This window comes from Nerophis lumbriciformis, linkage group LG26, assembly GCF_033978685.3.
Source record: "Nerophis lumbriciformis linkage group LG26, RoL_Nlum_v2.1, whole genome shotgun sequence".
Classification (NCBI taxonomy): Eukaryota; Metazoa; Chordata; class Actinopteri; order Syngnathiformes; family Syngnathidae; genus Nerophis; species Nerophis lumbriciformis.
Genome location: NC_084573.2, coordinates 3930750 through 3953673, shown reverse-complemented (window position 1 = coordinate 3953673; position 22924 = coordinate 3930750). Strand labels below are relative to the sequence as shown.

The following is a 22924-nucleotide window of genomic DNA, read 5'->3' as shown; positions in this document are numbered from 1 at the left end:
ACTTCTTTTTTTGTCCTAACTAGGAGGAATGTTTTGACGGTTGAAGTGGGTTGAAAAATGTGGGAGGAGTAGTCGACATAAAAAAAGGGTGAAAATAGGGTGTGGAAAACTGGGAATTCCTGGAATTTATTTGAACTTGTAAAAATGATCGTTTGAATTTCCAGGATGAGTGGAATATGTTGAACGTGGAACGGTTGGAATCAGTTGAAAAATGTGGCAATGGTGGAAGTTTGAAAAATGGCAAATTCATTTTGAATGGGAAAAATGTCCCTAAAGACTGGGAATTTTCGGAAATCCGGGAATTTTTTTTATAACTGTTGAAAAGGAGCACACAATTCCTGAACACCCGGAATATTTTGAAGTTGGAAGGGTTTGAATCTAATAAAAAATGTGGCAGTTGTGGAACTTTGAAAAATGTCCCATTCATTTAAATGGGAATTTCATGCAGATTTGGGAATTTCGGGAAAAGAGGGAATTTTTTGGAAAATGTTAAAAAGTTTGAATGTTCTGAATGAGTTGAAATGGTTGGTGTTGGAATTTTTCAATTCGGCCCAGAAATGTTGAAGTAGTAACATTTTTTATTGAGAAATGGTATTACGGAATTCCGGGAAAACCGGGAATTTTTCCAGTTCAAAAAACAACTTCTTTTTTTGTCCTGACTAAGAGGAATGTTTTGACGGTTGAAGTGGGTTGAAAAATGTGGGAGGAGTAGTCGACATAAAGAAGGGTGAAAATAGGGTGTGGAAAACTGGGAATTCTGGGAATTCCTGGAATTTATTTGAACTTGAAAAAATAATAGTTTGAATGTCCAGGATGAGTGAAATATGTTGAACGTGGAACGATTGAAAAATTTGGAAATGCTGGAAGTTTGAAAAATGGCCAATTCATTTTGAATGGGAAAAATGTCCCTAAAGACTGGGAATTTTCGGAAATCCGGGAATTTTTTCTATAATTGTTGAAAGGGAGCACAAAATTCCTGAATATGCGGAATATTTTGAAGTTGGAAGGGTTTGAATCGAATAAAAAATGTGGGAGTTGTGGAACTTTGAAAAATGTCCTATTCATTTAAATGGGAATTTCATGCAGATTTGGGAATTTCGGGAAAAGAGGGAATTTTTTGGAAAATGTTAAAAAGTTTGAATGTTCTGAGTTGAAATGGTTGGTGTTGGAATTTTTCAATCCGGCCCAGAAATGTTGAAGTAGTAACATTTTTTATTGAGAAATGGTATTACGGAATTCCTGGAATTTCGGGAAAACCGGGAATTTTTCCAGTTTAAAAAAACAACTTCTTTTTTTGTCCTGACTAGGAGGAATGTTTTGACGGTTGAAGTGGGTTGAAAAATGTGGGAGGAGTAGTCGACATAAAAAAAGGGTGAAAATAGGGTGTGGAAAACTGGGAATTCCTGGAATTTATTTGAACTTGGAAAAATGATAGTTTGAATGTCCAGGATGAGTGAAATATGTTGAACGTGGAACGATTGGAATCGGTTGAAAAATTTGGAAATGGAAGTTTGAAAAATGGCCAATTCATTTTGAATGGGAAAAATGTCCCTAAAGACTGGGAATTTTCGGAAATCCGGGAATTTTCATTATAATTGTTGAAAGGGAGCACACAGTTCCTGAATACGCAGAATATTTTGAAGTTGGAAGGGTTTGAATCGAATAAAAAATGTGGTAGTTGTGGAACTTTGAAAAATGTCCCATTCATTTAAATGGGAATTTCATGCAGATTTGAGAATTTCGGGAAAAGAGGGAATTTTTTGGAAAATGTTAAAAAGTTTGAATGTTCTGAATGAGTTGAAATGGTTGGTGTTGGAATTTTTCAATTCGGCCCAGAAATGTTGAAGTAGTGACATTTTTTATTGAGAAATGGTATTACGGAATTCCTGGAATTTCGGGAAAACCGGGAATTTTTCCAGTTTAAAAAACAACTTTTTTTTTTGTCCTGACTAGGATGAATGTTTTGACGGTTGAAGTGGGTTGAAAAATGTGGGAGGTGTAGTCGACATAAAGAAGGGTGAAAATAGGGTGTGGAAAACTGGGAATTCCTGGAATTTATTTGAACTTGTAAAAATGATCGTTTGAATTTCCAGGATGAGTGGAATATGTTGAACGTGGAACGGTTGGAATCGGTTGAAAAATGTGGAAATGGTGGAAGTTTGAAAAATGGCAAATTCATTTTGAGTGGGAAAAATGTCCCGGAAAACCTGGAATTCTGGGAAATCTGGGAATTTTTGGAATTTGTCAAGGGAAAGCTTGCGATTCCCGAATAGGCTGAACAGTTTGAAGTTGGTTTTGGAATTGTTCAATTCGGTCCAGAAATATTTGAAGTAGTAACATTTTTAATTGAGAAATGGTATTACGGAATTCCGGGAATTTCGGGAAAACCGGGAATTTTTACAGTTCAAAAAACAACTTCTTTTTTTGTCCTGACTAAGAGGAATGTTTTGACGGTTGAAGTGGGTTGAAAAATGTGGGAGGAGTAGTCGACATAAAGAAGGGTGAAAATAGGGTGTGGAAAACTGGGAATTCTGGGAATTCCTGGAATTTATTGGAACTTGGAAAAATGATAGTTTGAATGTCCAGGATGAGTGGAATATGTTGAACGTGGAACGATTGGAATCGGTTGAAAAATTTGGAAATGGAAGTCTGAAAAATGGCCAATTCATTTTGAATGGGAAAAATGTCCCTAACGACTGGGAATTTTCGGAAATCCGGGAATTTTCATTATAATTGTTGAAAGGGAGCACACAGTTCTTGAACACACGGAATATTTTGAAGTTGGAAGGGTTTGAATCGAATAAAAAATGTGGGAGTTGTGGAACTTTGAAAAATGTCCAATTAATTTAAATGGGAATTTCATGCAGATTTGGGAATTTCGGGAAAAGAGGGATTTTTTTGGAAAATGTTAAAAAGTTTGAATGTTCTGAATGAGTTGAAATGGTTGGTGTTGGAATTTTTCAATTCGGCCCAGAAATGTTGAAGTAGTAACATTTTTTATTGAGAAATGGTATTACGGAATTCCGGGAATTTCGGGAAAACCGGGAATTTTTCCAGTTTAAAAAACAACTTCTTTTTTTGTCCTGACTAGGAGGAATGTTTTGACGGTTGAAGTGGGTTGAAAAATGTGGGAGGAGTAGTCGACATAAAAAAAGGGTGAAAATAGGGTGTGGAAAAATGGGAATTCCTGGAATTTATTTGAACTTGTAAAAATGATAGTTTGAATTTCCAGAATGAGTGGAATATGTTGAATGTGGAACGGTTGGAATCGGTTGAAAAATTTGGAAATGGAAGTTTGAAAAATGGCCAATTCATTTTGAATGGGAAAAATGTCCCTAAAGACTGGGAATTTTCGGAAATCCGGGAATTTTCATTATAATTGTTGAAAGGGAGCACACAGTGCCTGAACACGCGGAATATTTTGAAGTTGGAAGGGTTTGAATCGAATAAAAAATGTGGCAGTTGTGGAACTTTGAAAAATGTCCCATTCATGGGAATTTCATGCAGATTTGGGAAGTTCGGGAAAAGAGGGAATTTTTTGGAAAATGTTAAAAAGTTTGAATGTTCTGAATGAGTTGAAATGGTTGGTGTTGGAATTTTTCAATTCGGCCCAGAAATGTTGAAGTAGTAACATTTTTTATTGAGAAATGGTATTACGGAATTCCTGGAATTTCGGGAAAACCGGGAATTTTTCCAGTTTAAAAAACAACTTCTTTTTTTGTCCTGACTAAGAGGAATGTTTTGACGGTTGAAGTGGGTTGAAAAATGTGGGAGGAGTAGTCGACATAAAAAAAGGATGAAAATAGGGTGTGGAAAACTGGGAATTCCTGGAATTTATTTGAACTTGTAAAAATGATAGTTTGAATTTCCAGGATGAGTGGAATATGTTGAACGTGAAACGGTTGGAATCGGTTGAAAAATGTGGAAATGGTGGAAGTTTGAAAAATGGCAAATTCATTTTGAATGGGAAAAATGTCCCGGAAAAACTGGAATTCTGGGAAATCTGGGAATTTTTGGAATTTGTCAAGGGAAAGCTCGCGATTCCCGAATAGGCTGAACAATTTGAAGTTGGTTTTGGAATTGTTCAATTCGGTCCAGAAATATTTGAAGTAGTAACATTTTTAATTGAGAAATGGTATTACGGAATTCCGGGAATTTTGGGAAAACCGGGAATTTTTCCAGTTCAAAAAACAACTTCTTTTTTTGTCCTGACTAAGAGGAATGTTTTGACGGTTGAAGTGGGTTGAAAAATGTGGGAGTAGTCGACATAAAGAAGGGTGAAAATAGGGTGTAGAAAACTGGGAATTCTGGGAATTCCTGGAATTTATTTGAACTTGGAAAAATTATAGTTTGAATGTCCAGGATGAGTGGACTATGTTGAACGTGGAACGATTGGAATCGGTTGAAAAATTTGGAAATGGAAGTCTGAAAAATGGCCAATTCAATTTGAATGGGAAAAATGGCCCTAAAACTGGGAATTTTCGGAAATCCGGGAATTTTCATTATAATTGTTGAAAGGGAGCACACAATTCCTGAACACGCGGAATATTTTGAAGTTGGAAGGATTTGAATCGAATAAAAAATGTGGCAGTTGTGGAACTTTGAAAAATGTCCCATTCATTTAAATGGGAATTTCATGCAGATTTGGGAATTTCGGGAAAAGAGGGAATTTTTTGGAAAATGTTAATCATTTTGAATGTTCTGAATGAGTTGAAATGGTTGGTGTTGGAATTTTTCAATTCAGCCCAGAAATGTTGAAGTAGTAAAAAAATTTTATTGAGAAATGGTATTACGGAATTCCTGGAATTTTGGGAAAACCGGGAATTTTTCCAGTTTAAAAAACAACTTCTTTTTTTGTCCTGACTAGGAGGAATGTTTTGACGGTTGAAGTGGGTTGAAAAATGTGGGAGGAGTAGTCGACATAAAAAAAGGGTGAAAATAGGGTGTGGAAAACTGGGAATTCCTGGAATTGATTTGAACTTGTAAAAATGATAGTTTGAATTTCCAGGATGAGTGAAATATGTTGAACGTGCAACGGTTGGAATCGGTTGAAAAATGTGGAAATGGTGGAAGTTTGAAAAATGGCAAATTCATTTTGAATGGGAAAAATGTCCCGGAAAACCTGGAATTCTGGGAATTTTTGGAATTTGTCAATGGAAAGCTTGCGATTCCCGAATAGGCTGAACAGTTTGAAGTTGGTTTTGGAATTGTTCAATTCTGTCCAGAAATATTTGAAGTAGTAACATTTTTAATTGAGAAATGGTATTACGGAATTCCGGGAATTTCGGGAAAACCGGGAATTTTTCCAGTTCAAAAAACAACTTCTTTTTTTGTCCTGACTAAGAGGAATGTTTTGACGGTTGAAGTGGGTTGAAAAATGTGGGAGGAGTAGTCGACATAAAGAAGGGTGAAAATAGGGTGTGGAAAACTGGGAATTCTGGGAATTCCTGGAATTTATTTGAACTTGGAAAAATGATAGTTTGAATGTCCAGGATGAGTGGAATATGTTGAACGTGGAACGATTGGAATCGGTTGAAAAATTTGGAAATGGAAGTCTGAAAAATGGCCAATTCATTTTGAATGGGAAAAATGTCCCTAAAGACTGGGAATTTTCGGGAATCCGGGAATTTTCAGTATAATTGTTGAAAGGGAGCACACAGTTCCTGAACACGCGGAATATTTTGAAGTTGGAAGGGTTTGAATCGAATAAAAAATGTGGCAGTTGTGGAACTTTGAAAAATGTCCCATTCATTTAAATGGGAATTTCATGCAGATTTGGGAATTTCGGGAAAAGTGGGAATTTTTTGGAAAATGTTAAAAAGTTTGAATGTTCTGAATGAGTTGAAATGGTTGGTGTTGGAATTTTTCAATTCGGCCCAGAAATGTTGAAGTAGTAACATTTTTTATTGAGAAATGGTATTACGGAATTCCTGGAATTTCGGGAAAACCGGGAATTTTTCCATTTTAAAAAACAACTTCTTTTTTTGTCCTGACTAGGAGGAATGTTTTGACGGTTGAAGTGGGTTGAAAAATGTGGGAGGAGTAGTCGACATAAAGAAGGGTGAAAATAGGGTGTGGAAAACTGGGAATTCTGGGAATTCCTGGAATTTATTTGAACTTGAAAAAATGATAGTTTGAATGTCCAGGATGAGTGAAATATGTTGAACGTGGAACGATTGAAAAATTTGGAAATGCTGGAAGTTTGAAAAATGGCCAATTCATTTTGAATGGGAAAAATGTCCCTAAAGACGGGGAATTTTCGGAAATCCGGGAATTTTCATTATAATTGTTGAAAGGGAGCACACAATTCCTGAACACGTGGAATATTTTGAAGTTGGAAGGGTTTGAATCGAATAAAAAATGTGGGAGTTGTGGAACTTTGAAAAATGTCCCATTCATTTAAATGGGAATTTCATGCAGATTTGGGAATTTCGGGAAAAGAGGGAATTTTTTGAAAAATGTTAAAAAGTTTGAATGTTCTGAATGAGTTGAAATGGTTGGTGTTGGAATTTTTCAATTCGGCCCAGAAATGTTGAAGTAGTAACATTTTTTATTGAGAAATGGTACTACAAAATTCCTGGAATTTCGGGAAAACCGGGAATTTTTCCAGTTCAAAAAACAACTTCTTTTTTTGTCCTGACTAAGAGGAATGTTTTGACGGTTGAAGTGGGTTGAAAAATGTGGGAGGAGTAGTCGACATAAAGAAGGGTGAAAATAGGGTGTGGAAAACTGGGAATTCCTGGAATTTATTTGAACTTGGAAAAATGATAGTTTGAATGTCCAGAATGAGTGGAATATGTTGAACGTGGAACGATTGGAATCGGTTGAAAAATTTGGAAATGGAAGTTTGAAAAATGGCCAATTCATTTTGAAAGTGAGAAATGTCCCTAAAGACTGGGAATTTTCGGAAATCCGGGAATTTTCATTATAATTGTTGAAAGGGAGCACACAATTCCTGAACACGCGGAATATTTTGAAGTTTGGAGGGTTTGAATCGAATAAAAAATGTGGGAGTTGTGGAACTTTGAAAAATGTCCCATTCATGGGAATTTCATGCAGATTTGGGAAGTTCGGGAAAAGAGGGAATTTTTTGGAAAATGTTAAAAAGTTTGAATGTTCTGAATGAGTTGAAATGGTTGGTGTTGGAATTGTTCAATTCGGTCCAGAAATGTTTGAAGTAGTAACATTTTTAATTGAGAAATGGTATCACGGAATTCCGGGAAAACCGGGAATTTTTCCAGTTAAAAAAACAACTTCTTTTTTTGTCCTGACTAAGAGGAATGTTTTGACGGTTGAAGTGGGTTGAAAAATGTGGGAGGAGTAGTCGACATAAAAAAAAGGGTGAAAATAGGGTGTGGAAAACTGGGAATTCCTGGAATTTATTTGAACTTGTAAAAATGATAGTTTGAATTTCCAGGATGAGTGGAATATGTTGAACGTGGAACGGTTGGAATCGGTTGAAAAATTTGGAAATGGTGGAAGTTTGAAAAATGGCAAATTCATTTTGAATGGGAAAAATGTCCCTAAAGATTGGGAATTTTCGGAAATCCGGGAATTTTCATTATAATTGTTGAAAGGGAGCACACAGTTCCTGAACACGCGGAATATTTTGAAGTTGGAAGGGTTTGAATCGAATAAAAAATGTGGCAGTTGTGGAACTTTGAAAAATGTCCCATTCATTTAAATGGGAATTTCATGCAGATTTGGGAATTTTTTGAAAAATGTTAAAAAGTTTGAATGTTCTTAATGAGTTGAAATGGTTGGTTTTGGAATTTTTCAATTCGGCCCAGAAATGTTGAAGTAGTAACATTTTTTATTGAGAAATGGTATTACGAAATTCCTGGAATTTCGGGAAAACCGGGAATTTTTCCAGTTTAAAAAACAACTTCTTTTTTTGTCCTGACTAGGAGTATAGTTTTGACGGTTGAAGTGGGTTGAAAAATGTGGGAGGAGTAGTCGACATAAAAAAAGGGTGAAAATAGGATGTGGAAAACTGGGAATTCCTGGAATTTATTTGAACTTGTAAAAATGATAGTTTGAATTTCCAGGATGAGTGGAATATGTTGAACGTGGAACGGTTGGAAACGGTTGAAAAATTTGGAAATGGAAGTTTGAAAAATGGCCAATTCATTTTGAATGGGAAAAATGTCCCTAAAGACTGGGAATTTTCGGAAATCCGGGAATTTTCATTATAATTGTTGAAAGGGAGCACACAGTTCCTGAACACGCGGAATATTTTGAAGTTGGAAGGGTTTGAATCGAATAAAAAATGTGGCAGTTGTGGAACTTTGAAAAATGTCCCATTCATTTAAATGGGAATTTCATGCAGATTTGGGAATTTCGGGAAAAGTGGGAATTTTTTGGAAAATGTTAAAAAGTTTGAATGTTCTGAATGAGTTGAAATGGTTGGTGTTGGAATTTTTCAATTCGGCCCACAAATATTGAAGTAGTAACATTTTTTATTGAGAAATGGTATTACAAAATTCCTGGAATTTCGGGAAAACCGGGAATTTTTCCAGTTCAAAAAACAACTTCTTTTTTTGTCCTGACTAAGAGGAATGTTTTGACGGTTGAAGTGGGTTGAAAAATGTGGGAGGAGTAGTCGACATAAAGAAGGGTGAAAATAGGGTGTGGAAAACTGGGAATTCCTGGAATTTATTTGAACTTGGAAAAATGATAGTTTGAATGTCCAGAATGAGTGGAATATGTTGAACGTGGAACGATTGGAATCGGTTGAAAAATTTGGAAATGGAAGTTTGAAAAATGGCCAATTCATTTTGAAAGTGAGAAATGTCCCTAAAGACTGGGAATTTTCGGAAATCCGGGAATTTTCATTATAATTGTTGAAAGGGAGCACACAATTCCTGAACACGCGGAATATTTTGAAGTTTGGAGGGTTTGAATCGAATAAAAAATGTGGGAGTTGTGGAACTTTGAAAAATGTCCCATTCATGGGAATTTCATGCAGATTTGGGAAGTTCGGGAAAAGAGGGAATTTTTTGGAAAATGGTAAAAAGTTTGAATGTTCTGAATGAGTTGAAATGGTTGGTGTTGGAATTGTTCAATTCGGTCCAGAAATGTTTGAAGTAGTAACATTTTTAATTGAGAAATGGTATCACGGAATTCCGGGAAAACCGGGAAAACCGGGAATTTTTCCAGTTAAAAAAACAACTTCTTTTTTTGTCCTGACTAAGAGGAATGTTTTGACGGTTGAAGTGGGTTGAAAAATGTGGGAGGAGTAGTCGACATAAAAAAAAGGGTGAAAATAGGGTGTGGAAAACTGGGAATTCCTGGAATTTATTTGAACTTGTAAAAATGATAGTTTGAATTTCCAGGATGAGTGGAATATGTTGAACGTGGAACGGTTGGAATCGGTTGAAAAATGTGGAAATGGTGGAAGTTTGAAAAATGGCAAATTCATTTTGAATGGGAAAAATGTCCCTAAAGATTGGGAATTTTCGGAAATCAGGGAATTTTCATTATAATTGTTGAAAGGGAGCACACAGTTCCTGAACACGCGGAATATTTTGAAGTTGGAAGGGTTTGAATCGAATAAAAAATGTGGCAGTTGTGGAACTTTGAAAAATGTCCCATTCATTTAAATGGGAATTTCATGCAGATTTGGGAATTTTTTGAAAAATGTTAAAAAGTTTGAATGTTCTTAATGAGTTGAAATGGTTGGTTTTGGAATTTTTCAATTCGGCCCAGAAATGTTGAAGTAGTAACATTTTTTATTAAGAAATGGTATTACGGAGTTCCTGGAATTTCGGGAAAACCGGGAATTTTTCCAGTTTAAAAAACAACTTCTTTTTTTGTCCTGACTAGGAGGAATGTTTTGACGGTTGAAGTGGGTTGAAAAATGTGGGAGGAGTAGTCGACATAAAAAAAGGGTGAAAATAGGATGTGGAAAACTGGGAATTCCTGGAATTTATTTGAACTTGTAAAAATGATAGTTTGAATTTCCAGGATGAGTGGAATATGTTGAACGTGGAACGGTTGGAAACGGTTGAAAAATTTGGAAATGGAAGTTTGAAAAATGGCCAATTCATTTTGAATGGGAAAAATGTCCCTAAAGACTGGGAATTTTCGGAAATCCGGGAATTTTCATTATAATTGTTGAAAGGGAGCACACAGTTCCTGAACACGCGGAATATTTTGAAGTTGGAAGGGTTTGAATCGAATAAAAAATGTGGCAGTTGTGGAACTTTGAAAAATGTCCCATTCATTTAAATGGGAATTTCATGCAGATTTGGGAATTTCGGGAAAAGAGGGAATTTTTTGGAAAATGTTAAAAAGTTTGAATGTTCTGAATGAGTTGAAATGGTTGGTGTTGGAATTTTTCAATTCGGCCCAGAAATGTTGAAGTAGTAACATTTCTTATTGAGAAATGGTATTACGGAATTCCGGGAATTTCGGGAAAACCGGGAATTTTTCCAGTTTAAAAAACAACTTCTTTTTTTGTCCTGACTAGGAGGAATGTTTTGACGGTTGAAGTGGGTTGAAAAATGTGGGAGGAGTAGTCGACATAAAAAAAGGATGAAAATAGGGTGTGGAAAACTGGGAATTCCTGGAATTTGTTTGAACTTGTAAAAATGATAGTTTGAATTTCCAGGATGAGTGGAATATGTTGAACATGGAACAGTTGGAATCGGTTGAAAAATGTGGAAATGGTGGAAGTTTGAAAAATGGCAAATTCATTATAAATGGGAAAAATGTCCCTAAAGACTGGGAATTTTCGGAAATCCGGGAATTTTCATTATAATTGTTGAAAGGGAGCACACAGTTCCTGAACACGCAGAATATTTTGAAGTTGGAAGGGTTTGAATCGAATAAAAAATGTGGCAGTTGTGTCCCATTCATTTAAATGGGAATTTCATGCAGATTTGGGAATTTCGGGAAAAGAGGGAATTTTTTGGAAAATGTTAAAAAGTTTGAATGTTCCGAATGAGTTGAAATGGTTGGTGTTGGAATTTTTAAATTCGGCCCAGAAATGTTGAAGTAGTAACATTTTTTATTAAGAAATGGTATTACGGAGTTCCTGGAATTTCGGGAAAACCGGGAATTTTTCCAGTTTAAAAAACAACTTCTTTTTTTGTCCTGACTAGGAGGAATGTTTTGACGGTTGAAGTGGGTTGAAAAATGTGGGAGGAGTAGTCGACATAAAAAAAGGTGAAAATAGGGTGTGGAAAACTGGGAATTCTGGGAATTCCTGGAATTTATTTGAACTTGGAAAAATGATAGTTTGAATGTCCAGGATGAGTGGAATATGTTGAACGTGGAACGATTGGAATCGGTTGAAAAAATTTGGAAATGGAAGTTTGAAAAATGGCCAATTCATTTTGAATGGGAAAAATGTCCCTAAAGATTGGGAATTTTCGGAAATCCGGGAATTTTCATTATAATTGTTGAAAGGGAGCACACAGTTCCTGAACACGCAGAATATTTTGAAGTTGGAAGGGTTTGAATCGAATAAAACATGTGGGAGTTGTGGAACTTTGAAAAATGTCCCATTCATTTAAATGGGAATTTCATGCAAATTTGGGAATTTCGGGAAAAGAGGGAATTTTTTGGAAAATGTTAAAAAGTTTGAATGTTCTGAATGAGTTGAAATGGTTGGTGTTGGAATTTTTCAATTCGGCCCAGAAATGTTGAAGTAGTAACATTTTTTATTGAGAAATGGTATTACAGAATTCCTGGAATTTCAGGAAAACCGGGAATTTTTCCAGTTTAAAAAACAACTTCTTTTTTTGTCCTGACTAAGAGGAATGTTTTGACGGTTGAAGTGGGTTGAAAAATGTGGGAGGAGTAGTCGACATAAAAAAAGGGTGAAAATAGGGTGTAGAAAACTGGGAATTCCTGGAATTTATTTGAACTTGTAAAAATGATAGTTTGAATTTCCAGGATGAGTGGAATATGTTGAACGTGGAACGATTGGAATCGGTTGAAAAATTTGGAAATGGTGGAAGTTTGAAAAATGGCCAATTCATTTTGAATGGGAAAAATGTCCCTAAAGACTGGGAATTTTCGGAAATCCGGGAATTTTTTATATAATTGTTGAAAAAGAGCACACAATTCCTGAATACGCGGAATATTTTGAAGTTGGAAGGGTTTGAATCGAATAAAAAATGTGGGAGTTGTGGAACTTTGAAAAATGTCCTATTCATTTAAATGGGAATTTCATGCAGATTTGGGAATTTCGGGAAAAGAGGGAATTTTTTGGAAAATGTTAAAAAGTTTGAATGTTCTGAATGAGTTGAAATGGTTGGTGTTGGAATTTTTCAATTCGGCCCAGAAATGTTGAATTAGTAACATTTTTTATTGAGAAATGGTATTACGGAATTCCTGAAATTTCGGGAAAACCGGGAATTTTTCCAGTTCAAAAAACAACTTCTTTTTTTGTCCTGACTAAGAGGAAAGTTTTGACGGTTGAAGTGGGTTGAAAAATGTGGGAGGAGTAGTCGACATAAAGAAGGGTGAAAATAGGGTGTGGAAAACAGGGAATTCCTGGAATTTATTTGAACTTGGAAAAATGATAGTTTGAATGTCCAGGATGAGTGAAATATGTTGAACGTGGAACGATTGAAATCGGTTGAAAAATTAGGAAATGCTGGAAGTTTGAAAAATGGCCAATTCATTTTGAATGGGAAAAATGTCCCTAAAGACTGGGAATTTTCGGAAATCCGGGAATTTTTTTTATAATTGTTGAAAGGGAGCACACAATTCCTGAATACGCGGAATATTTTGAAGTTGGAAGGGTTTGAATCGAATAAAAAATGTGGGAGTTGTGGAACTTTGAAAAAGGTCCTATTCATTTAAATGGGAATTTCATGCAGATTTGGGAATTTCGGGAAAAGAGGGAATTTTTTGGAAAATGTTAAAAAGTTAGAATTTTCTGAATGAGTTGAAATGGTTGGTGTTGGAATTTTTCAATTCGGCCCAGAAATGTTGAATTAGTAACATTTTTTATTGAGAAATGGTATTACGGAATTCCTGAAATTTCGGGAAAACCGGGAATTTTTCCAGTTCAAAAAACAACTTCTTTTTTTGTCCTGACTAGGAGGAATGTTTTGACGGTTGAAGTGGGTTGAAAAATGTGGGAGGAGTAGTCGACATAAAGAAGGGTGAAAATAGGGTGTGGAAAACTGGGAATTCCTGGAATTTATTTGAACTTGGAAAAATGATAGTTTGAATGTCCAGGATGAGTGGAATATGATGAACGTGGAACGATTGAAATCGGTTGAAAAATTTGGAAATGCTGGAAGTTTGAAAAATGGCCAATTCATTTTGAATGGGAAAAATGTCCCTAAAGACTGGGAATTTTCGGAAATCCGGGAATTTTTTATATAATTGTTGAAAAGGAGCACACAATTCCTGAATACGCAGAATATTTTGAAGTTGGAAGGGTTTGAATCGAATAAAAAATGTGGGAGTTGTGGAACTTTGAAAAATGTCCCATTCATTTAAATGGGAATTTCATGCAAATTTGGGAATTTCGGGAAAAGAGGGAATTTTTTGGAAAATGTTAAAAAGTTTGAATGTTCTGAATGAGTTGAAATGGTTGGTGTTGGAATTTTTCAATTCGGCCCAGAAATGTTGAAGTAGTAACATTTTTTATTGAGAAATGGTATTACGGAATTCCTGGAATTTCGGGAAAACCGGGAATTTTTCCATTTTAAAAAACAACTTATTTTTTTGTCCTGACTAGGAAGAATGTTTTGACGTTTGAAGTGGGTTGAAAAATGTGGGAGGAGTAGTCGACATAACAAAAAGGGTGAAAATAGGGTGTGGAAAACTGGGAATTCCTGGAATTTATTTGAACTTGTAAAAATGATAGTTTGAATTTCCAGGATGAGTGGAATATGTTGAACGTGGAACGGTTGGAATCGGTTGAAAAATGTGGAAATGGTGGAAGTTTGAAAAATGGCAAATTCATTTTGAATGGGAAAAATGTCCCTAAAGACTGGGAATTTTCGGAAATCCGGGAATTTTTTATATAATTGTTGAAAAGGAGCACACAATTCCTGAATACGCAGAATATTTTGAAGTTGGAAGGGTTTGAATCGAATAAAAAATGTGGGAGTTGTGGAACTTTGAAAAATGTCCCATTCATTTAAATGGGAATTTCATGCAAATTTGGGAATTTCGGGAAAAGAGGGAATTTTTTGGAAAATGTTAAAAAGTTTGAATGTTCTGAATGAGTTGAAATGGTTGGTGTTGGAATTTTTCAATTCGGCCCAGAAATGTTGAAGTAGTAACATTTTTTATTGAGAAATGGTATTACGGAATTCCTGGAATTTCGGGAAAACCGGGAATTTTTCCATTTTAAAAAACAACTTATTTTTTTGTCCTGACTAGGAGGAATGTTTTGACGTTTGAAGTGGGTTGAAAAATGTGGGAGGAGTAGTCGACATAACAAAAAGGGTGAAAATAGGGTGTGGAAAACTGGGAATTCCTGGAATTTATTTGAACTTGTAAAAATGATAGTTTGAATTTCCAGGATGAGTGGAATATGTTGAACGTGGAACGGTTGGAATCGGTTGAAAAATGTGGAAATGGTGGAAGTTTGAAAAATGGCAAATTCATTTTGAATGGGAAAAATGTCCCTAAAGACTGGGAATTTTCGGAAATCCGGGAATTTTCATTATAATTGTTGAAAGGGAGCACACAGTTCCTGAACACGCGGAATATTTTGAAGTTGGAAGGGTTTGAATCGAATAAAAAATGTGGCAGTTGTGGAACTTTGGAAAATGTCCCATTCATCTAAATGGGAATTTCATGCAGATTTGGGAATTTCGGAAAAGAGGGAATTTTTTGGAAAATGTTAAAAATTTTGAATGTTCTGAATGAGTTGAAATGGTTGGTGTTGGAATTTTTCAATTCGGCCCAGAAATGTTGAAGTAGTAACATTTTTTATTGAGAAATGGTATTACGGAATTCCTGGAATTTCGGGAAAACCGGGAATTTTTCCATTTTAAAAAACAACTTCTTTTTTTGTCCTGACTAGGAGGAATGTTTTGACGGTTGAAGTGGGTTGAAAAATGTGGGAGGAGTAGTCGACATAAAAAAAGGGTGAAAATAGGGTGTGGAAAACTGGGAATTCTTGGAATTTATTTGAACTTGTAAAAATGATAGTTTGAATTTCCAGGATGAGTGGAATATGTTGAACGTGGAACGGTTGGAATCGGTTGAAAAATGTGGAAATGCTGGAAGTTTGAAAAATGGCCAATTCATTTTGAATGGGGAAAATGTCCCTAAAGACTGGGAATTTTCGGAAATCCGGGAATTTTTTATATAATTGTTGAAAAGGAGCACACAATTCCTGAATACGCAGAATATTTTGAAGTTGGAAGGGTTTGAATCGAATAAAAAATGTGGCAGTTGTGGAACTTTGAAAAATGTCCCATTCATTTAAATGGGAATTTCATGCAGATTTGGGAATTTCGGGAAAAGAGGGATTTTTTTGGAAAATGTTAAAAAGTTTGAATGTTCTGAATGAGTTGAAATGGTTGGTGTTGGAATTTTTCAATTCAGCCCAGAAATGTTGAAGTAGTAACATTTTTTATTGAGTAATGGTATTACGGAATTCCTGGAATTTCGGGAAAACCGGGAATTTTTCCAGTTTAAAAAACAACTTTTTTTTTGTCCTGACTAGGAGGAATGTTTTGACGGTTGAAGTGGGTTGAAAAATGTGGGAGGAGTAGTCGACATAAAGAAGGGTGAAAATAGGGTGTGGAAAACTGGGAATTCTGGGAATTCCTGGAATTTATTTGAACTTGGAAAAATGATAGTTTGAATGTCCAGGATGAGTGGAATATGCTGAACGTGGAACGATTGGAATCGGTTGAAAAATTTGGAAATGGAAGTCTGAAAAATGACCAATTCATTTTGAATGGGAAAAATGTCCCTAAAGACTGGGAATTTTCGGAAATCCGGGAATTTTCATTATAATTGTTGAAAGGGAGCACACAGTTCCTGAACACGCGGAATATTTTGAAGTTGGAAGGGTTTGAATCGAATAAAAAATGTGGCAGTTGTGGAACTTTGGAAAATGTCCCATTCATTTAAATGGAAATTTCATGCAGATTTGGGAATTTCGGGAAAAGAGGGAATTTTTTGGAAAATGTAAAAAAGTTTGAATGTTCTTAATGAGTTGAAATGGTTGGTGTTGGAATTTTTCAATTCGGCCCAGAAATGTTGAAGTAGTAACATTTTTTATTGAGAAATGGTATTACGGAATTCCTGGAATTTCGGGAAAACCGGGAATTTTTCCAGTTTAAAAAAACAATTTCTTTTTTTGTCCTGACTAGGAGGAATGTTTTGACGGTTGAAGTGGGTTGAAAAATGTGGGAGGAGTAGTCGACATAAAAAAAGGATGAAAATAGGGTGTGGAAAACTGGGAATTCCTGGAATTTGTTTGAACTTGTAAAAATGATAGTTTGAATTTCCAGGATGAGTGGAATATGTTGAACATGGAACAGTTGGAATCGGTTGAAAAATGTGGAAATGGTGGAAGTTTGAAAAATGGCAAATTCATTATAAATGGGAAAAATGTCCCTAAAGACTGGGAATTTTCGGAAATCCGGGAATTTTCATTATAATTGTTGAAAGGGAGCACACAGTTCCTGAACACGCAGAATATTTTGAAGTTGGAAGGGTTTGAATCGAATAAAAAATGTGGCAGTTGTGTCCCATTCATTTAAATGGGAATTTCATGCAGATTTGGGAATTTCGGGAAAAGAGGGAATTTTTTGGAAAATGTTAAAAAGTTTGAATGTTCCGAATGAGTTGAAATGGTTGGTGTTGGAATTTTTAAATTCGGCCCAGAAATGTTGAAGTAGTAACATTTTTTATTAAGAAATGGTATTACGGAGTTCCTGGAATTTCGGGAAAACCGGGAATTTTTCCAGTTTAAAAAACAACTTCTTTTTTTGTCCTGACTAGGAGGAATGTTTTGACGGTTGAAGTGGGTTGAAAAATGTGGGAGGAGTAGTCGACATAAAAAAAGGTGAAAATAGGGTGTGGAAAACTGGGAATTCTGGGAATTCCTGGAATTTATTTGAACTTGGAAAAATGATAGTTTGAATGTCCAGGATGAGTGGAATATGTTGAACGTGGAACGATTGGAATCGGTTGAAAAAATTTGGAAATGGAAGTTTGAAAAATGGCCAATTCATTTTGAATGGGAAAAATGTCCCTAAAGATTGGGAATTTTCGGAAATCCGGGAATTTTCATTATAATTGTTGAAAGGGAGCACACAGTTCCTGAACACGCAGAATATTTTGAAGTTGGAAGGGTTTGAATCGAATAAAACATGTGGGAGTTGTGGAACTTTGAAAAATGTCCCATTCATTTAAATGGGAATTTCATGCAAATTTGGGAATTTCGGGAAAAGAGGGAATTTTTTGGAAAATGTTAAAAAGTTTGAATGTTCTGAATGAGTTGAAATGGTTGGTGTTGGAATTTTTCAATTCGGCCCAGAAATGTTGAAGTAGTAACATTTTTTATTGAGAAATGGTATTACAGAATTCCTGGAATTTCAGGAAAACCGGGAATTTTTCCAGTTTAAAAAACAACTTCTTTTTTTGTCCTGACTAAGAGGAATGTTTTGACGGTTGAAGTGGGTTGAAAAATGTGGGAGGAGTAGTCGACATAAAAAAAGGGTGAAAATAGGGTGTAGAAAACTGGGAATTCCTGGAATTTATTTGAACTTGTAAAAATGATAGTTTGAATTTCCAGGATGAGTGGAATATGTTGAACGTGGAACGATTGGAATCGGTTGAAAAATTTGGAAATGGTGGAAGTTTGAAAAATGGCCAATTCATTTTGAATGGGAAAAATGTCCCTAAAGACTGGGAATTTTCGGAAATCCGGGAATTTTTTATATAATTGTTGAAAAAGAGCACACAATTCCTGAATACGCGGAATATTTTGAAGTTGGAAGGGTTTGAATCGAATAAAAAATGTGGGAGTTGTGGAACTTTGAAAAATGTCCTATTCATTTAAATGGGAATTTCATGCAGATTTGGGAATTTCGGGAAAAGAGGGAATTTTTTGGAAAATGTTAAAAAGTTTGAATGTTCTGAATGAGTTGAAATGGTTGGTGTTGGAATTTTTCAATTCGGCCCAGAAATGTTGAATTAGTAACATTTTTTATTGAGAAATGGTATTACGGAATTCCTGAAATTTCGGGAAAACCGGGAATTTTTCCAGTTCAAAAAACAACTTCTTTTTTTGTCCTGACTAAGAGGAAAGTTTTGACGGTTGAAGTGGGTTGAAAAATGTGGGAGGAGTAGTCGACATAAAGAAGGGTGAAAATAGGGTGTGGAAAACAGGGAATTCCTGGAATTTATTTGAACTTGGAAAAATGATAGTTTGAATGTCCAGGATGAGTGAAATATGTTGAACGTGGAACGATTGAAATCGGTTGAAAAATTAGGAAATGCTGGAAGTTTGAAAAATGGCCAATTCATTTTGAATGGGAAAAATGTCCCTAAAGACTGGGAATTTTCGGAAATCCGGGAATTTTTTTTATAATTGTTGAAAGGGAGCACACAATTCCTGAATACGCGGAATATTTTGAAGTTGGAAGGGTTTGAATCGAATAAAAAATGTGGGAGTTGTGGAACTTTGAAAAAGGTCCTATTCATTTAAATGGGAATTTCATGCAGATTTGGGAATTTCGGGAAAAGAGGGAATTTTTTGGAAAATGTTAAAAAGTTAGAATTTTCTGAATGAGTTGAAATGGTTGGTGTTGGAATTTTTCAATTCGGCCCAGAAATGTTGAATTAGTAACATTTTTTATTGAGAAATGGTATTACGGAATTCCTGAAATTTCGGGAAAACCGGGAATTTTTCCAGTTCAAAAAACAACTTCTTTTTTTGTCCTGACTAGGAGGAATGTTTTGACGGTTGAAGTGGGTTGAAAAATGTGGGAGGAGTAGTCGACATAAAGAAGGGTGAAAATAGGGTGTGGAAAACTGGGAATTCCTGGAATTTATTTGAACTTGGAAAAATGATAGTTTGAATGTCCAGGATGAGTGGAATATGATGAACGTGGAACGATTGAAATCGGTTGAAAAATTTGGAAATGCTGGAAGTTTGAAAAATGGCCAATTCATTTTGAATGGGAAAAATGTCCCTAAAGACTGGGAATTTTCGGAAATCCGGGAATTTTTTATATAATTGTTGAAAAGGAGCACACAATTCCTGAATACGCAGAATATTTTGAAGTTGGAAGGGTTTGAATCGAATAAAAAATGTGGGAGTTGTGGAACTTTGAAAAATGTCCCATTCATTTAAATGGGAATTTCATGCAAATTTGGGAATTTCGGGAAAAGAGGGAATTTTTTGGAAAATGTTAAAAAGTTTGAATGTTCTGAATGAGTTGAAATGGTTGGTGTTGGAATTTTTCAATTCGGCCCAGAAATGTTGAAGTAGTAACATTTTTTATTGAGAAATGGTATTACGGAATTCCTGGAATTTCGGGAAAACCGGGAATTTTTCCATTTTAAAAAACAACTTATTTTTTTGTCCTGACTAGGAAGAATGTTTTGACGTTTGAAGTGGGTTGAAAAATGTGGGAGGAGTAGTCGACATAACAAAAAGGGTGAAAATAGGGTGTGGAAAACTGGGAATTCCTGGAATTTATTTGAACTTGTAAAAATGATAGTTTGAATTTCCAGGATGAGTGGAATATGTTGAACGTGGAACGGTTGGAATCGGTTGAAAAATGTGGAAATGGTGGAAGTTTGAAAAATGGCAAATTCATTTTGAATGGGAAAAATGTCCCTAAAGACTGGGAATTTTCGGAAATCCGGGAATTTTTTATATAATTGTTGAAAAGGAGCACACAATTCCTGAATACGCAGAATATTTTGAAGTTGGAAGGGTTTGAATCGAATAAAAAATGTGGGAGTTGTGGAACTTTGAAAAATGTCCCATTCATTTAAATGGGAATTTCATGCAAATTTGGGAATTTCGGGAAAAGAGGGAATTTTTTGGAAAATGTTAAAAAGTTTGAATGTTCTGAATGAGTTGAAATGGTTGGTGTTGGAATTTTTCAATTCGGCCCAGAAATGTTGAAGTAGTAACATTTTTTATTGAGAAATGGTATTACGGAATTCCTGGAATTTCGGGAAAACCGGGAATTTTTCCATTTTAAAAAACAACTTATTTTTTTGTCCTGACTAGGAGGAATGTTTTGACGTTTGAAGTGGGTTGAAAAATGTGGGAGGAGTAGTCGACATAACAAAAAGGGTGAAAATAGGGTGTGGAAAACTGGGAATTCCTGGAATTTATTTGAACTTGTAAAAATGATAGTTTGAATTTCCAGGATGAGTGGAATATGTTGAACGTGGAACGGTTGGAATCGGTTGAAAAATGTGGAAATGGTGGAAGTTTGAAAAATGGCAAATTCATTTTGAATGGGAAAAATGTCCCTAAAGACTGGGAATTTTCGGAAATCCGGGAATTTTCATTATAATTGTTGAAAGGGAGCACACAGTTCCTGAACACGCGGAATATTTTGAAGTTGGAAGGGTTTGAATCGAATAAAAAATGTGGCAGTTGTGGAACTTTGGAAAATGTCCCATTCATCTAAATGGGAATTTCATGCAGATTTGGGAATTTCGGAAAAGAGGGAATTTTTTGGAAAATGTTAAAAATTTTGAATGTTCTGAATGAGTTGAAATGGTTGGTGTTGGAATTTTTCAATTCGGCCCAGAAATGTTGAAGTAGTAACATTTTTTATTGAGAAATGGTATTACGGAATTCCTGGAATTTCGGGAAAACCGGGAATTTTTCCATTTTAAAAAACAACTTCTTTTTTTGTCCTGACTAGGAGGAATGTTTTGACGGTTGAAGTGGGTTGAAAAATGTGGGAGGAGTAGTCGACATAAAAAAAGGGTGAAAATAGGGTGTGGAAAACTGGGAATTCTTGGAATTTATTTGAACTTGTAAAAATGATAGTTTGAATTTCCAGGATGAGTGGAATATGTTGAACGTGGAACGGTTGGAATCGGTTGAAAAATGTGGAAATGCTGGAAGTTTGAAAAATGGCCAATTCATTTTGAATGGGGAAAATGTCCCTAAAGACTGGGAATTTTCGGAAATCCGGGAATTTTTTATATAATTGTTGAAAAGGAGCACACAATTCCTGAATACGCAGAATATTTTGAAGTTGGAAGGGTTTGAATCGAATAAAAAATGTGGCAGTTGTGGAACTTTGAAAAATGTCCCATTCATTTAAATGGGAATTTCATGCAGATTTGGGAATTTCGGGAAAAGAGGGATTTTTTTGGAAAATGTTAAAAAGTTTGAATGTTCTGAATGAGTTGAAATGGTTGGTGTTGGAATTTTTCAATTCAGCCCAGAAATGTTGAAGTAGTAACATTTTTTATTGAGTAATGGTATTACGGAATTCCTGGAATTTCGGGAAAACCGGGAATTTTTCCAGTTTAAAAAACAACTTTTTTTTTGTCCTGACTAGGAGGAATGTTTTGACGGTTGAAGTGGGTTGAAAAATGTGGGAGGAGTAGTCGACATAAAGAAGGGTGAAAATAGGGTGTGGAAAACTGGGAATTCTGGGAATTCCTGGAATTTATTTGAACTTGGAAAAATGATAGTTTGAATGTCCAGGATGAGTGGAATATGCTGAACGTGGAACGATTGGAATCGGTTGAAAAATTTGGAAATGGAAGTCTGAAAAATGACCAATTCATTTTGAATGGGAAAAATGTCCCTAAAGACTGGGAATTTTCGGAAATCCGGGAATTTTCATTATAATTGTTGAAAGGGAGCACACAGTTCCTGAACACGCGGAATATTTTGAAGTTGGAAGGGTTTGAATCGAATAAAAAATGTGGCAGTTGTGGAACTTTGGAAAATGTCCCATTCATTTAAATGGAAATTTCATGCAGATTTGGGAATTTCGGGAAAAGAGGGAATTTTTTGGAAAATGTAAAAAAGTTTGAATGTTCTTAATGAGTTGAAATGGTTGGTGTTGGAATTTTTCAATTCGGCCCAGAAATGTTGAAGTAGTAACATTTTTTATTGAGAAATGGTATTACGGAATTCCTGGAATTTCGGGAAAACCGGGAATTTTTCCAGTTTAAAAAAACAATTTCTTTTTTTGTCCTGACTAGGAGGAATGTTTTGACGGTTGAAGTGGGTTGAAAAATGTGGGAGGAGTAGTCGACATAAAAAAAGGATGAAAATAGGGTGTGGAAAACTGGGAATTCCTGGAATTTGTTTGAACTTGTAAAAATGATAGTTTGAATTTCCAGGATGAGTGGAATATGTTGAACATGGAACAGTTGGAATCGGTTGAAAAATGTGGAAATGGTGGAAGTTTGAAAAATGGCAAATTCATTATAAATGGGAAAAATGTCCCTAAAGACTGGGAATTTTCGGAAATCCGGGAATTTTCATTATAATTGTTGAAAGGGAGCACACAGTTCCTGAACACGCAGAATATTTTGAAGTTGGAAGGGTTTGAATCGAATAAAAAATGTGGCAGTTGTGGAACTTTGAAAAATGTCCCATTCATTTAAATGGGAATTTCATGCAGATTTGGGAATTTCGGGAAAAGAGGGAATTTTTTGGAAAATGTTAAAACATTTGAATGTTCTGAATGAGTTGAAATGGTTGGTGTTGGAATTTTTCAATTCAGCCCAGAAATGTTGAAGTAGTAACATTTTTTATTGAGAAATGGTGTTACGGAATTCCTGGAATTTTGGGAAAACCGGGAATTTTTCCAGTTTAAAAAACAACTTCTTTTTTTGTCCTGACTAAGAGGAATGTTTTGACGGTTGAAGTGGGTTGAAAAATGTGGGAGGAGTAGTCGACATAAAGAAGGGTGAAAATAGGGTGTGGAAAACTGGGAATTCCTGGAATTTATTTGAACTTGTAAAAATGATCGTTTGA

At 35.3% G+C, this 22924-nt stretch overlaps 1 protein-coding gene across 1 annotated transcript in view; it reads right to left on the bottom strand.

Moving 5' to 3' along the window:
* Positions 1 to 22924, bottom strand: part of znf106a (zinc finger protein 106a) — a 104409-nt gene that overhangs the window by 62523 nt on the left and 18962 nt on the right. The window lies entirely within an intron of this gene.